Source organism: Panthera leo, chromosome D3, assembly GCF_018350215.1.
Source record: "Panthera leo isolate Ple1 chromosome D3, P.leo_Ple1_pat1.1, whole genome shotgun sequence".
NCBI lineage: Eukaryota > Metazoa > Chordata > Mammalia > Carnivora > Felidae > Panthera > Panthera leo.
This window is the reverse complement of record NC_056690.1, coordinates 52,741,063-52,757,149: the sequence shown is the minus strand read 5'-3', so window position 1 is coordinate 52,757,149 and position 16,087 is coordinate 52,741,063.

The following is a 16,087-nucleotide window of genomic DNA, read 5'->3' as shown; positions in this document are numbered from 1 at the left end:
CCACTTTCAATTGTTTTCTTATCAAATGTATTGTATCAGTCTAGATTTCTAGGCTTTTGTTTTACATATTCCCCAAATTATGACGGAAATGTAAAGGACAGCACAGAATAACTGTGAAAGCCTCCCTGGGAAAACATGCCCACATGAGGAGAAACTTCCAGAAGATTCACTGCTGGTGTGATATGTTGACTGAATGTTTTGTTTATGTAAAGCAACACTTTACACAGATAGATTAAACTACATTTTAAGCAAGTTCTTCATTTTGTCTCATGGCATAAGGGTGTGCGTGTCGTTTACATGATCACAATAGGAGGGAAACAGCAGAGTTTGAAGTGTAGGAAGCTGATCTGAAGGCATCATTGTTCTTTATGAAAAAACGTAAGATTTTCAGAATTATGAGAACTTGCACATTTTTTGTACATAGGGCATCTTCTGTCATCTTTATATGAATTTCCATAATTAAAAATTTTGTTACAGTCATTTCATATAAACATGGGAAATGATTATCTTCATATGGAGTCTGATATTAGGTCTACAGAGTAAGCTTTTATATTTGAATACTGCTTACAAAGTCAGATTGCATTTTGAAAGCCAACCTATTCTGTATAAATGTGAAATTTACCCTTTTAAGAAAGATGTTTATATTTCAGGCTTGTACTTTTGCATCTCCTAGAAAGTATTGACCTTTGATAGATGTTGGTCTTTCATATTTAATACATTCTGTGTCACAGATGTCAGCACCTTGAGAAATATATACATATGAGGAATACGTGACATAACATATACACATAGTAACACGTCTATGATGTGTATATGAATATATACACATGCTAATTTTAGTAACTATCTTAATCTACATATTCTTTCCCTACCGTGGCATACCCAGGGAAGGCAGGTGTGATCTATCTTGATATAGGCATTGTCTTTAGATAATTAAAGAAAATAATAAAACCAACTCAAAATCGATATTTGTATTGACATATGTCAATAATTCTAAATACTGTCAATAATAAAACATCTCCTCCCTGAAAATATCTTTGGTCTGAGTAATAAACAAGTGCTAGAGTCACTGCCAAATTTAATTAATTGAACACACACGTATGTGTGTGCTTGTGTGTGCATATGTATGTGTGTGTGTTTCAAATTAGTACAATTTATTACTTAGCCTCTAACTACCAACTGTCTCATTTTCTGCGAGGCATTTTCTGTATATCCACTGCCTCATTTTCTCTGCTTTCTATCTAACCAGCTATGGAATATCAACCCATTTTTAACCTCCAAAAAAATAAATAAAATTTACATGCAAATATTTGTGGGTGGGCTTTTCTATTGTTATGCCCAGAATTCATGATCCCCAAAGACCACCAGGGAGCCGAGTCCGATGCAAAAGCAAAAGAGCCTTTATTCGAGCGCTAGCTCGAGCTCAATCCCCTACCTGCACCGATGCAGCGGTGAGATACCCGGAGAGAGAGTGAGTTTCAAAAGCACAAAGGTTTTATTGGGGTCTAGGGGCAGTTGGTGAGGTAATGGCTGTGGCCTCAGTCGATTGGCTGGGGAAGGGCCGTGGCCTCGGCCGATTGGCTGGGGAAGGGTCGGAGTCCTGTTACGCAGGTCGCCGGGCGTGTTTTGATCGGGAAGTTTGAACGGGTGAGCGGGAGGTTACTCAAGGGGAGGAGGCGTGGTCTGAGGTTTCTGCGATTTTCCCGAAAAGGGGTCATTTCGGGGACATAGTCACTCAAGGTGGAGGACACAGAACAAGATGGAGTCGGCCGGCCTAGGTCCGCCCTTTCACTACCAAAGAGTAAGTTTCTTGCAAACTCCATTCCATTTGCTCTAACATACAAAGAAGTTTAGTTCTTTACTCCTTCTGATTCTACCTTTCCCTAAAGAAGGATCATTAATGTGCTCTGCTCAAAAACAGATAAATTATCTGCTTTAGATTCCATCATTTAGCGGCACAGAAGAAATAGAAGCAGTTTGGGCATTTGCAAAATAAAGATGAATTCCCAGCTCACGTGAGCTGTACTACTGCCCTGCCATTTTGTTATAAATAATATTTCCGCTCCACTATATAGCAATTTAAAGATATTTCATGTTCATAAGAGCAGATTTCAGGACTCTGTGCCTTTGAGAGTAAAGTCAGCCTTGAGAAAAATCATTTAGCTCACTAATATTTAATTTCATTACCTGTAAAAAGGCGAGCTTATTTCAGAATTCCTTGTAAGTTTAAATACTGATGTTGAGGAATCTTGAATGGGACTTCTTATGGCTGCCGTAGTCAAGTGCATAAATCATGTTTTATTTTAAGAGTTTTATAGCTACCCAAACAGCCAATGTGATAGTGCTAACGACAACAAAAAGGACATTAATTAAACATTTCCACGCTTTATGTTAAATGCTCTGTATGCATTTCTTCAATTGATCTTGGCCTTTCCAAGTTTTCGGAGGGAATGGAACCACCCTCCTTTGACTTGTTCAAGCCCTTGAACACTTGATTCTTCTATGTCCTTTACCCCTACATGCAATCTCTCAGCGCCTCCTATCAAGCTCTCGTTGGGACGCCAGCAGTAACCTTGTAATGGTTTTCTGCTATTTCCCCTCCTACAATCCATTTTCTGTAGAGCAGTCAGAGTGAACTTTTAAAAATGCCAATTAGATCATGTTATTGACCTGTTTTAACCTTCCAATGGCTACAGAGTTGCACTAAAATCCATTTTCCTTAGCTGCATTGACCGGAGCCACCCAATGAGAGCCTGCTTGTCCGACCATCTCTGTCACTTCTCTGTACCTCCACTGTAGCCAGCAACCGGTCCTTGTTCTATTTTTCATGAATTCCATGTTCGTTCTCACCTCAGGGGCTTGGCATTTACTGTTCCTTCTTGCCGAGAAAGCTCTGGCCTGAGTGCTTCACACTGTTAGCTCTTTCTTGTTAAATGACACCTCCTCAAAGCCACCTGCTCATGAACGCTTCCTGGAGTATTTTCACAAGGATTCATTGGTCGCTTTTACTACATTATATCTTTTTGGTTTCAAAACCACCTCTCAGATGACATCAGTCCTCCGGTGGACGCCCCGGAGCCATCTGTCATTAGTGCAAAGGGCCATGTTGTGTGATTGTGTAAAAAGTGCTGGTTGGAAACAAACGGGTGAATAGATAGCCCCGTATGGGGGGGATTTCTCCCAGGGCCTGCTGTACTGTGTAGGGAGAAAATCTGTCACATACATATTTTAGATAAGATATTTTGTTATGCAAAAATCTGGAAATTCAGGATAACTTTCCTTTAGGAGCTCACAAAATATATATTTGAATATGCATCCTTTTACACACATAAAAATACAAAATCATGAATGTGTATCTTGGTCGGTTTTTATTGCGTCTACATACCCGTGAACCGGTATCCATATTAAGAAAAAGAGCATTGCTGGCTCCTGAGAAACCACACTGTTTTGCACTTCCAGCTACTATTACCTCTCTCCCACTCCCAGGGATAACCATTATCCTCACTTCTAGGAGATTAGGTTAGTTTTTCTGGCTTTGAACTTTTTGTAAACAGAATTGTGCTGTGTGTACTCATTTGCTTATGGCCTTTCTTTCCCCCCTCAATTGTAGGTTTTTCAAGATTTGTCCATGTTGTGTATAGCTACCTATTTGGGGGGATTGCTCCATAGTATTCCACTAATTGAAGAGAGCAAGTGTATTCCATTTGGACCATTTCCAGGTTTTGGGCGTATTAAGAATAGGTTGCTATGGACATTCTTGGACATGCCATTTGGCAACCATGTTAGGAGTAGAATTGCTTGGCTGCAGAGTGTGCATTTGTTCACCTCAAGTCAATGTTGACAGATTTTCAAAGTGACCGTACCAACTTTACTTCCAACAGAAGTGTAGCCTCCTTGGAATATTATTATTTTTTTCACTTTTTATGGAAATAGGTAGGCACAGAATACAACATGTATTTAACTGCAGTCATCGTCTTCAAATTATGGTCATTCTACTATATCAACTAAGTAAGAACTTCAAAAAAAGGGGAATGTTTCCTCTCTGCAGTCATTTCCCAAGGGTTATTGGTTTCAAAACAAGATAGAACTCCAAATCTGATAAGTCAGCAGAATCTTGAGAGACAGGTAACGTGACACATGGGAAGACCATAGGGCTCAGGGCTAAAAGGCTCACACTCTAATTTTGGCTTTTCCTTCTACTGACTCTGGATTGTTCACATCATTCTGTCTCTCTATTTTTTTAGTTACTCATCCACAAAATGGGAATTAAAGAAATATTTTATATAGCTAGGTTTTTGTGAAGCTTCAAGAAAGCAATGTGTGGGATTATCTCTCCTTACAAAGAAGTAGAATAATCCCTACTTTAGTCAAGAAAAGATTAACAATGTGGATGGAACTAGAGTGTATTATGCTAAGTGAAATAAGTCAGTCAGAAAAAGACAAATATATGATTTCACTCATATGTGGAATTTAAGAAACAAAACACATAAACATAGGGGAAGGGAAGGAAAAATAAGATAAAAACACAGGGGAGGTGAACTGTAAGAGACTCTTCAATACAGAGAACAAACTGAGGGTTGCTGGAAGGGAGGTGTGAGTGAGGGGGTGGGCTAAATGGGTGATGGGCATTAAGGAGGGCACTTGTTGGGATGAGCAGGGGTGTTTTATGTAAGTGATGAATCACTAAATTCTACTCCTGAAACGAATACTACACGATATGTTAACTAACTTGAATTTAAATAAAAAAAGAAAAAAATAATAAAAAGAAAAAACGACTACTATATTTGATAACACTTACAAATGCCTCAATAGCATCATTTACCCCCCATTCTCTCCTTTCACAAACTCCTGAATTGCCTTTGGAGATCTGTGTGGTTCTTTAGAAACTGATTCTATCCCTGGTCTTATGCATAGATTTGCAATATGTAGGCTTTGCCAACCCATGCTGTTATTTTCCCGACCACAGGAATTATTTTAGCAGGGAGCACTCCAATTACCTCTCAGATCTCTTCCAAGATTGTGGGAAGCCTTTTCTTCATTTTCATTTTTTATAACAGCTTTATTGAAATATAATTCAGCTATCATATAATTTACCCATTTAGAATGTACAATTCTATGTTTTTTAATGTATTCAAGGAATTATGGAACCATCTTCACTACCTAATTTCACAGGACTATTTCATCACCCCCAGAGGAACCCATTGGTGATCACTCCTCATTTTTTTCTAATCCCAGTCCCTTACAGACCAAGGCAGTCGCTAGATTTGCCCATTTTTGATCCTTCATATAAATGAAAAAATATAATACGTGGTCTTTTGTGACTGGCTTCTTTCACTCAGCATAATGTTTTCAAAGTTAATTCATGGTGTAGTTTGATTTTTGGTCTGAGCAGTCGATGGATACTTTGTAATTACTGCTGAGTGATCTGAGAATGCCTCCTAACGTTAGTATGGTTGAAGATCTCCTAGTAGTCTCCTCTCTTATTGGATTATGCTACACTGTTATAAGTCATGCCCTTGTACCCAGCTCTGTAGACAAAGATTTTCCCTCTGTCCTAAACATTTATTTCCTGAGCTGCTGGCGACCTAAAACTATACTGGCCTTTCTTCTTTGCCCTTCTTCTCAAGCTCATTGGATATTTATGTAAATCTGAGTTTTTGTAGCTTTTTCTTCATGCTGACCTTTTAACTTTGATCACTGAGTTGGTCACAAGTGTTACCGTGAATTCACAAATTTATCACAGTGTTAATGATTATTGTAGACTCCCTAAGTTACAAAATGTTAACTTTATGTTTTCCCAAACTCTTTCATTTCAATAGTTTAAAGACAAGATGGCATGTATTTGTTTCATGTTTTGAAATTTCCAAAAGATAGGAATAAACCTGGCAGTGTCAGTGTGTTCATTGTTTAAGCTTGTGCAATAATTCGAATGCTTTTCTAGACAGCAGCATCCAAGTACTCCCACTTATGGATCATATATATATATGTACGTATATATATGTGTGTGTGTGTATATATATATATATACACACACACACATATATATACATACACACATATATATATATACATATACACACATATATATACATATATATGTATATATATATGTATATATATATAAGTATATATGTACATACATATCTGTATATATACGTATATATGTATATATATATATATTTGTTGCTGCTCTTGTTATTCAAAACTGATGGTCATTTAATTCACAATGATTTTATTAGCTTTCTACTACTTATACTTACTACTTGTTCAATGGTCTAAAAAGTTTCAATTTGTAATATGAGCTCCCCCAAACTCCACCCTTCAAAAAAACCCCATAACAACGAAGGAGGAGAGGGTGAAAACAATCTACTAGACAGAATGAAAAGGACAAAAAAACCAATTATCTTTTTAATTAGATAAGTGTAGAAAATCACTTCAGATATTGCAATATAAATAAATGTCCCTTCTTCTCCATGATTTATATGGTGTTGGTATGGATTTGGTCAAGACTCATTCAACAAAACACATATAAAGTGTTTACTATAGTCATGGTGTGAATGGGCAATAACAAACCAAGCAAAACAAAGGGCTTGTTTCCAAGAATGTTACATTTAGAAGTTTGGACAGTTGCCTGTTGTTCTAATTCACTTTGCCAAGACTAAGAAAAGCTGAATTTAACAACATACAATTCACTAAAAACTTTCATCCCCTCAAAATTAGAGTTAATGTTAAAAATCTCACTTCAACTAAAATTTTCCTTGGATATTGTTTTTTTGTTCTAATTTGATGACAGTAATAATCCCATTTAAGGGCATTTGGATTTGATACAAAAGACAATATTTGAAAGGACAGGCAACATATTTATTAGAAGCAAACACCACCAAACATACAACAAAAGGCTAAGCATTTCTCACAGTTTGGGGGTAGCTATTTAAAGGTAACATATCATTCAACTGGGATCATTACTTGAAGATCTTCAGCCAATAACACAGAATGCTTGAGACCCATTCCAGTCATTGAACGCATGCTGGGCACTGTGGTAAGCAACGTTAACATAGTATTTATTCTAACCCTCAAAGCAACTTCAAGAGTTGCTTTTTATTTTTAACCCCATTGCTTAGATTAGAAAACTGAAGTTTAAGGGGATGGGTAATTTATCTGATTGAGGTCATACAATTCGGAAGCTATAGTATTACAGTATCATAATTCAAATTTAGGTCGATTTCCATCATCTGGTAACCATGCTGTTGTAGCATGAATTGCATCTGGGCAGGAAATGTTTCCAGTTCATATTTCATTTCTTTCTACTTCTTCCAATGCTTTCTTTGATGTGGGTTTCTTTTCATACACGAGGTTTCCACAGAAATAACTGTCGTGTCTATTCAGGTGAAGGTAAATTTGTTGTCAAAGTGTTTTACTTCATCATATAGAATAGTGTTGTTACTTTAAAGAAAAAAGAATTGTCAGATAATTTGTAGAAGTATATAAAATTAGGAAATAAATAGTGTAATAATTCATTGTTTAAACTTATTTTATCATAGAGCCATAGAACAGTGGAAAAGAGTGTGTACAAATAGTTTTACTTTTCCCCACTCATTTGTTTTTGGGAAAGGTTGAGATCCAAAGATTTAAAAGTTGCTTGGAGTCCAGATGCAAATAACCCACAACAGAACCAGGTCTCAATTCTTTTGACTCGAATTTCAATGATTTTTAGAAAATTAATTTAATTTAATTCGACATTTAAAAATATTTTCCGGGGCACCTGGGTGGGTCAGTCGGTTGAACATCTAACTTCAGCTCAGGTCATGATCTCACAGTCCGTGAGTTCAAGCCCTGCGTCAGGCTCTATGCTGTTGGCTCAGAGCCTAGAGCCTGCTTCAGATTCTGTGTCTCCCTCTCTCTCTGACCCTTCCCTGCTCACACTCTGTCTCTGTCTCTCAAAAATAAATAAACATTGCCAATTTTGATGCCTTTGATTTCCTTTTGTTGTCTGATTGCTGATGGTAGAACTTCCAACACTATGTTAAACAACAGTAGTGAGAGTGGACATCCCTGTCGTGTTCCTGATCTCAGGGGAAAGCTCTCAGTTTTCCCCATTGAGGATGATATTAGCTGTGGGCTTTTCATAAATGGCTTTTATGATGTTTAAGTATGTTCCTTCTACCTCGACTTTCTTGGGTGTTTATGAAGAAAGGATGCTGAGTTTTGTCAAATGCTTTTTCTGCATCGATCGACAGGATCATATGTTTCTCATCTTTTCTTTTATTAATGTGATGTATCACATGGATTGATTTGCGAATGTTGAAACAGCCCTGCAGCCCAGGAATGAATCCCACTTGTTCATGGTGAATAATTCTTTTTATATGCTGTTGAATTCGGTTTGCTAGTATCTTACTGAGAATTTCTGCATCCATATTCACTTTTTGCAGATGACATGATATTATACATGGAAAACCCGACAGACTCCACCAAAAGTCTGCTAGAACTGATACATGAATTCAGCAAAGTCGCAGGATACAAAATCAATGTACAGAAATCAGCTGCATTCTTACACACTAATAATGAGGCAACAGAAAGACAAATAAAGAAACTGATCTCATTCACAATTGCACCAAGAATCATAAAATACCTAGGAATAAACCTAACCAGAGATGTAAAAGATCTGTATGCTGCAAACTATAGAAAGCTTATGAAGGAAATTAAAGAAGATACAGAGAAATGGAAAAACATTCTGTGCTCATGGATTGGAAGAATGAATGTTGTTAAAATGTCAATACTACCCAAAGCTATGTACACATTCAATGCAATCCCAATCAAAATTGCACCAGCATTCTTCTCGAAGCTAGAACAAGCAATCCTAAAATTTGTATGGAACCACAAAAGACCCCGAATAGCCAAAGTAATATTGAAGAAGAAGACCAAAGCAGGAGGCATCACAATCCCAGACTTTAGCCTCTACTACAAAGCTGTAATCACCAAGACAGCATGGTATTGACACAAAAACAGACACATAGACCAATGGAATAGAAAAGAGACTCCAGAATTGGACCCACAAAAGTATGTCCAACTAATCCTTGACAAAGCAGGAAAGAACATCCAATGGAAAAAAGACAGTCTCTTTAACAAGTGGTGCTGGGAGAACTGGACAGCAACATGCAGAAGGTTGAAACTAGATCACTTTCTCACACCATTCACAAAAATAAACTCAAAATGGATGAAGGACCTGAATGTGACACAGGAAACCATCAAACCCCTAGAGGAGAAAGCAGGAAAAAACCTCTCTGACCTCAGCCACAGCAATTTCTTACTTGACACATCTCCAAAAGGCAAGGGAATTAAAAGAAAAAATGAACTATTGGGACGTCATGAAGATAAAAAGCTTCTGCACTGCAAAGGAAACAATCAACAAAACTAAAAGGCAACCAACAGAATGGGAAAAGATATTTGCAAATGACATATCGGACAAAGGGCTAGTATCCAAATCTATAAAGAACTCACCAAACTCCACACCCGAAAAACAAATAATTCAGTGAAGAAATGGGCAGAAAACATGAATAGACGCTTCTCTAAAGAAGACATCTGGATGGCCAACAGGCACGTGAAAAGATGCTCAACGTCACTTCTCATCAGGGAAATACAAACCAAAACCACACTGAGATACCACCTCACACCAGTCAGAGTGGCTAACATGAACAAATCAGGAGACTATAGATGCTGGCGAGGATGTGGAGAAACAGGAACTGTTGCACTGTTGGTGGGAATGCAAACTGGTGCCGCTGCTCTGGAAAACAGTGTGGAGGTTCCTCAAAAAATTAAAAATAGATCTACCTGTGACCCAGCAATAGCACTGCTAGGAATTTAGCCAAGGGATACAGGAGTGCTGATGCATAGGGGCACTTGTACCCCAATGTTTATAGCAGCACTCTCAACAATAGCCAAATTATGGAAAGAGCCTAAATGTTCATCAACTGATGAATGGATAAAGAAATTGTGGTTTATATACACAATGGAGTACTATGTGGCAGTGAGAAAGAATGAAATGTGGCTCTTTGTAGCAACGTGGATGGAACTGGAGAGTGTGATGCTAAGTGAAATAAGCCATACAGAGGAAGACAGATACCATATGTTTTCACTCTTATGTGGATCCTGAGAAACTTAACAGAAGACCATGGGGGAAGGAAAAAAAAAGTTAGAGGGGAAGGGAGCCAAACCATAAGAGACTCTTAAAAACTGAGAATAAACTGAGGGTTGATGGGGGAGTGGGAGGGTGGGGAGGGTGGGTAATGGATATTGAGGAGGGCACCTGTTGGGATGAGCACTGGGTGTTGTATGGATACCAATTTGACAATAAATTTCATATTAACAAAAAATAAAATAAAAAATAAAACTCTTTAAGAAAGTTTAAATAAATAAATATTAATACCATTTAAAAAATAAATAAAAATAAAAATATTTTCCTCTTCTGAGCATGTCCTACATACAGAGAAAATGTGAAAATATTTTCATAATTAGGTAGATAAATTGAGACCTAAAAGTTCTATTTAACATCATCATTTAGATCATTTTTATTACATCACCCAGAAAACTTGTTTCATAAAGTCAAGGGATGAAATTATAAGCTAAATGTAAACATCTTAATGGAGACTTTTTGAATGATGCTTTAAAAATACACTATTTGCATGTCTCAGCATAATTGACATGTTAGAATTTAATAATAAATCTTTACTCCTTTTCTTCTAAATTCTTAACATGGATTAGAATGATTGTCTTTGTTCCTGCTGTTTTAGAAAAATGCTTCAGTTGTTTGGGGTAAGTGCTTTAATTCTAAAAGAACAATTTACATTTCTAACTCTAACGTTTAAAAAATGATGTGTAAAATGGCAGATATTAAGAATAGAAATTCAGTTTTGACAGCCTTTCTTTAATTAAGGTCCATTAAATGAATCTACTTATAAGAATGTTTAATCAGCTGAGTTTCTCCTGACTTAAAAGCCACGTGCTTAGGAAATATCAAGTTAGAACAAAAGAGAAAATTCTGCATGCCCTTTTGGTTGGACCTATATCAATACTTTAAAAGCTTTTTCCTGCTTTGAAACACAGCATTGGTTTCCTGACAATGATTTATGTACTAATATCCCCAGCATATTGCCTCTTTTTCATAATCATAAAACTGTTCAAGTTTGGATACTAGAGGTAAACATGACAATATAAAACACGCTGACCCTGAAAGAGGTGTTTCTCTCACATTCAAACATAGAATAGATAATAATAAATGGTAGAGGTTAAAAAAAATGGAAAGACAAAATCTTTGAGCCCTTTAAAGGCTTTTTTTGTGGGGGTAGGAAATAAGAATATTTTAAATTAGTATTTTTGGACTAAGGGGTTTAAATGTATGGGCGCTTTAGGAATATTAATAACTGGGTGCCTCACACAAGCCAAGTAAGATGCCATCCTTCTAAACACAAGTTAGACTGTTTTTGTCCTAGAGGCTGAGGCCAAGGCAGAATGGCAGGACCCATGGAGATAGAATCAGTGGTTTCCTATATTGTAACCAAGACATTAGTTCTGACTGAGAAGCTGCATGCTGTTTTTCAAGAAAGAACTTGAATATAATGGGACTCATCTCTCTGGAAAGACCGTTTAGTGACCATCTGTTATTGTTCAAGAATGGTCCGTGGGATTCTCATTAACCTCCACTCTGACCCTACGTGATTTATCAAGATCTTCCTTTCAGCTACATCCAATATTCTGCTTAAGATGAGTTTTGGTAGGCACACTGTTGTCCATCCTGCTACACTGCAGGGTCTGTGTCCATTTCCTTCCAGCTTGGTATAATTTGGTGGAAGGGGTGACACTCTTATTATCACTGAATTTTCTCACTTTTACCCCCCTTTGACTCCAGTGGAAAGTGTGAAAAGGTGCATTAGGGGAGCCTTGTTCAAAAATATTTGAGACGCAAAGCCTTGGAGAATGATACTACAAAGGTCACCTTGGCATTAATAGTCTTTTTCAAGGCATAGGGAATCACTACTTTATATTTTCTTTAAACTATGTAGTTCTAAGACAGCTTCTGGTTCAATTACCTTAATATCTGTGATTTAAATATTAACATTTGATACCAGCCTTATTTAATCATCTGTAGTAATTTCATGAAAATCTCCAATAATGTAAAACAGAGAGAAAAATAGACTTAAAAATATTTTTTATTCCACAATGGGAAAATCCATAAAGCTTTTCATAGGAACTTCCAATTCAGTATAACTTTCTTTCCCTCAAACTCTCACTAAAACTCAAACCAAACTTATATCCATTTTATATTTCTAATCTTGTTAACATTGTCCTTTCATTAGTTCTTCTTCATCAGAAGAACTCGATCCTAGATTTCTCCTCTTCGTTACCTTCCAGAGTCAGTAACTTGGCACTTTCTCAGTCTTAAAAATCTCTCTTCTTGGTCCCCTCCTCTTCATCCTCACTGTACCTACCTACCCTAATTCTCTTCCTTTATTCTTCTCAGTTGATTAATTGTATTGCTCTCCTTAATTATCTTCTTTTTCTCAGGGCGCCTGGGTGGCTCAGTTGGTTAAGTATCCAACTTTGGCTCAGGTCATGATTTCATGGTTCATGGGTTTAAGCCCTTTGTCGGGCTCTGTGCTGACAGCTCAGAGCCTGGAGCCCACTTTGGATTCTGTGTCTCCCCCTCTCTCTGCTCTGCTCATGCTCTCTCTTCCTAAAAAATAAATTTAAAAAACATTAAAAAATTTTAAATTATCTTTCTTTCTCTATGCTTATATTTCTCTAGTCCATGCTCGATATCATCTCCAAGATGATCTCTCCAACACAGATATCTGACTGGTCAACTAAGAATGGAAATATAATTTTGGAAAACTTAATTAGAGAATAATCTGATGTTTTGCAAAATATATCAAATTTTTCTTAGTGTGAGGCTTCCTTAAATGTTTTATCTCAACTGATTCAACATTCCATTTTCCCCTTCTGAATTACTTAGTGTTCACAGACCTTGTCAAACTCATGCTTTCATACCTGATATTCCTTTCATCTGTCATGTCTGCTGCTGATTGTCACCCAAGTGCCTCTTCATCCTGTCAGTCTTAGCTCAAGGCTCCTCTGCTCCTTAAATACATCTTGGATTCTCTCAGATAACAATCAGCAATCTGCCTTAAGTTCTTCCTGCATCTGGCATATAACTTTAATATAGCAAGAATACATTGCATAATAATTTTGGTCAGTGTGCCTATACTTTCTATCTCCATTCTATAAAGTTCTAGAAGGTAGAGTCCAATCCTGCCCCCCATATTTGTGTCCTGAGTACCTAATATACAGCTTGAATGGAGTAGAACAGGTACAAATTTGTACAAATAAAACAAACTTGTACAGTACAAATAAACAAATTCGCCAAATAATCTCTTGTATGGATGCAAAAATACAAAAAGACATTATAGGTTTTCCAAATTGTGATTAATATTAAATAATTCCTCATTCATAACTGCCTTATGATCCCTAGCTCTTAAAATGATTTGTTTGTTTTTTTTTTCAAGAAACAAAGTACAATAGAATGCTGAGATTTCCACAGTTTTTGCCAATGGTGATAAACAGTAATAAGGGAATTGCTTCCCACTGGTTGTGAGACCATCAGGTAGAAAATCTTATCTATTAAAATGTAGAAATCCTAAATTCAAATATTTATACTTGTTCTGTGACACCCAAATTGTAGTAGAAACGTACATTTTATCTCCCTAAGGCATTAAATGAATGATAAGATACTCATCTCTGTTTTCCCCTGCAAGGAATAGGACAAGATACATATCAATTTCAAAAACATAGATTTTGATTATAGCAGGTGGATAGTGAATTTCCTGATGAGATAACATAGAGTTAGGTGGTTGTTAGGGATGTAAAAGTGAGCATCGTTTTATGCATCCTTATATTAGTTTTGTTAATAAATATGAAACTTGAATTTCTTTTATTTGAAGTGGCAAATTTCACCAACATTTTAATACAAAGTGATAGTGTCAACTATGACTTGAAGATTCCTCACCTGACAAATTGCCTCTTTTGTCAATTGTTATCATCCTCCTGATAAACTAAATCTATGCATACATAGGAGAAATATCATTAAAATAATTTACTCTTGGATCTTTCCTGATCCAGAGAATATTTAAAAAAATTTCTTATGTACCACCCAATGCAAAAAACAAAGTTAAGTTAGTTTTAAAAAGCCTAAAGACATCACATATCTTTAACATACACATGTGCATAAATCATGCCTTTAAGTATAGACACATAAATGTAATTATAGTCAAGATTAAAATAAGAGGATGGATGTTTGAGAAGTAGTATGAGTAAGATTAAATTGGATACTAAATTTTTACCAAAACTTTCAGAGTTCAAGCACACATGCTGGCTTAGGTGTAGTCATATGTGAAAATGTTTCTCCCAAACAGTTGCATTTGGTTTATGTGTTTAGAGATTCCCTTTCGTTGTCTAGGCACTGACATCACCAGCCATGTTCACTCTTATGCTTCTCCCCAGTGTTTCACGTTGACGAATTAGAAGGAAACATATACTATATGTCCCATTCAATAGTCTTTTGGAGTGACATGAAGTATGTTGGAGGGACCAGAACGCCTAGATAGGAGACATATTTCCCAGGAAGTGGGAGGGAATCCGTGGACAACTTACCATATTCTCACAGTAGACAGAAGTAAGACTCTCCTGACCCCTTGCTTCTTCTAGCTTGAAGGAGGAAGAGGGAGAAGGAGGAGAAGAAGAAAGAGAAGTGTCAAAGAGCGCCCCCCCCCATCCCCTTCTGCCTTCAGCAGACCCAAGGAGAGAGGGAGGGAGTAATTGTGCATTTTAGAAAAATGTGGAGTTTGGTTATTACTCTGCCTGAACACAACAGTTACTGAAATGGATCATTTGCATCCATTGGAGCCATTAATGTGACAGGAAGCTTTTATAAAGCAGATAATGGCTGGAAAAGTTATGGGCTCTGCTTGACGATTCATCCAGAAAAGGAGAAAATTAAACCTCACTGAAAGGGTGTGTACGAAGAGCGAAAGAAAAGTAAATAAATTTCATGATGGCATCTGAGAGTCAGACTTGTGTGGTGTTCCAGGTGGCAGCTATGGCTGGCAGCAGCCTCAGACATGGCTGCAGTGAGGAAGAAGGGAATTTCGTTTTTACCCTAGTTTATACAATTCTCTGCATGTGGAGCAAACTAGTAGTTATGAAAACAATTCCAAGCATTGGTTTTATTTATTTATTTTCCCCCAAGCATTGGTTTTCAATGCGGATAAACAATTTACTGTTGTACATAGGAGATGCTAATGTGGTCCTTTTATTCGTCCGGATCTTTAGTGAGGTAAATTGTAAGATTGGTACATTTTTGAAATCTGTGTTTCAGCTAATATTTACAATGCATTTTAAAATGCAACATTTCGTCCCTAAGATGTTTATATTTGTGGAATATAGGGGATTTGGGGGTAATTTCCATTAAAATTTTATTATATTCATCTATAATTTATAGGGCTGTTATGAAGCTCAAATAAGATAATAATGTACAGTACAAGCCCTTGACAACTTAAAAAATGTTGGATATTATAAATACTATTATTACATTAGTACTAACAATTACTTTACATTTATGACACAAAATACTTTAATTTTATGCCTTTTTAGCATTAAGAATATTAAGACATAAAGTTAGAAAAGCATCAATTTATTAGGCTGTATTATTCTGTTTTGAATTTTAAAAGCCATTTGGTAATGGCTTTTATATTTGAATAAGTATAGAAATCGAAATCTAACCATAACACAAAAGGTTACTAGTTTTACCACACTGCTTGATACCTTTTATTTAAATATTTCACAATTTAAAATGGTCTATTGAAAAAGTGGTAATACATGTTTCAATATATGATAAAATAATGGCACACAGAGAAAGATACAGAAGGTACATTATATGAATAATGGTTTAAAAAGTCAGTCTTTATGATTATTGCTTCCCTTTCCCACAATTAGTCAGTTTTGTATGATAGAAACATGGCTTATAAATAACTTAATTTAT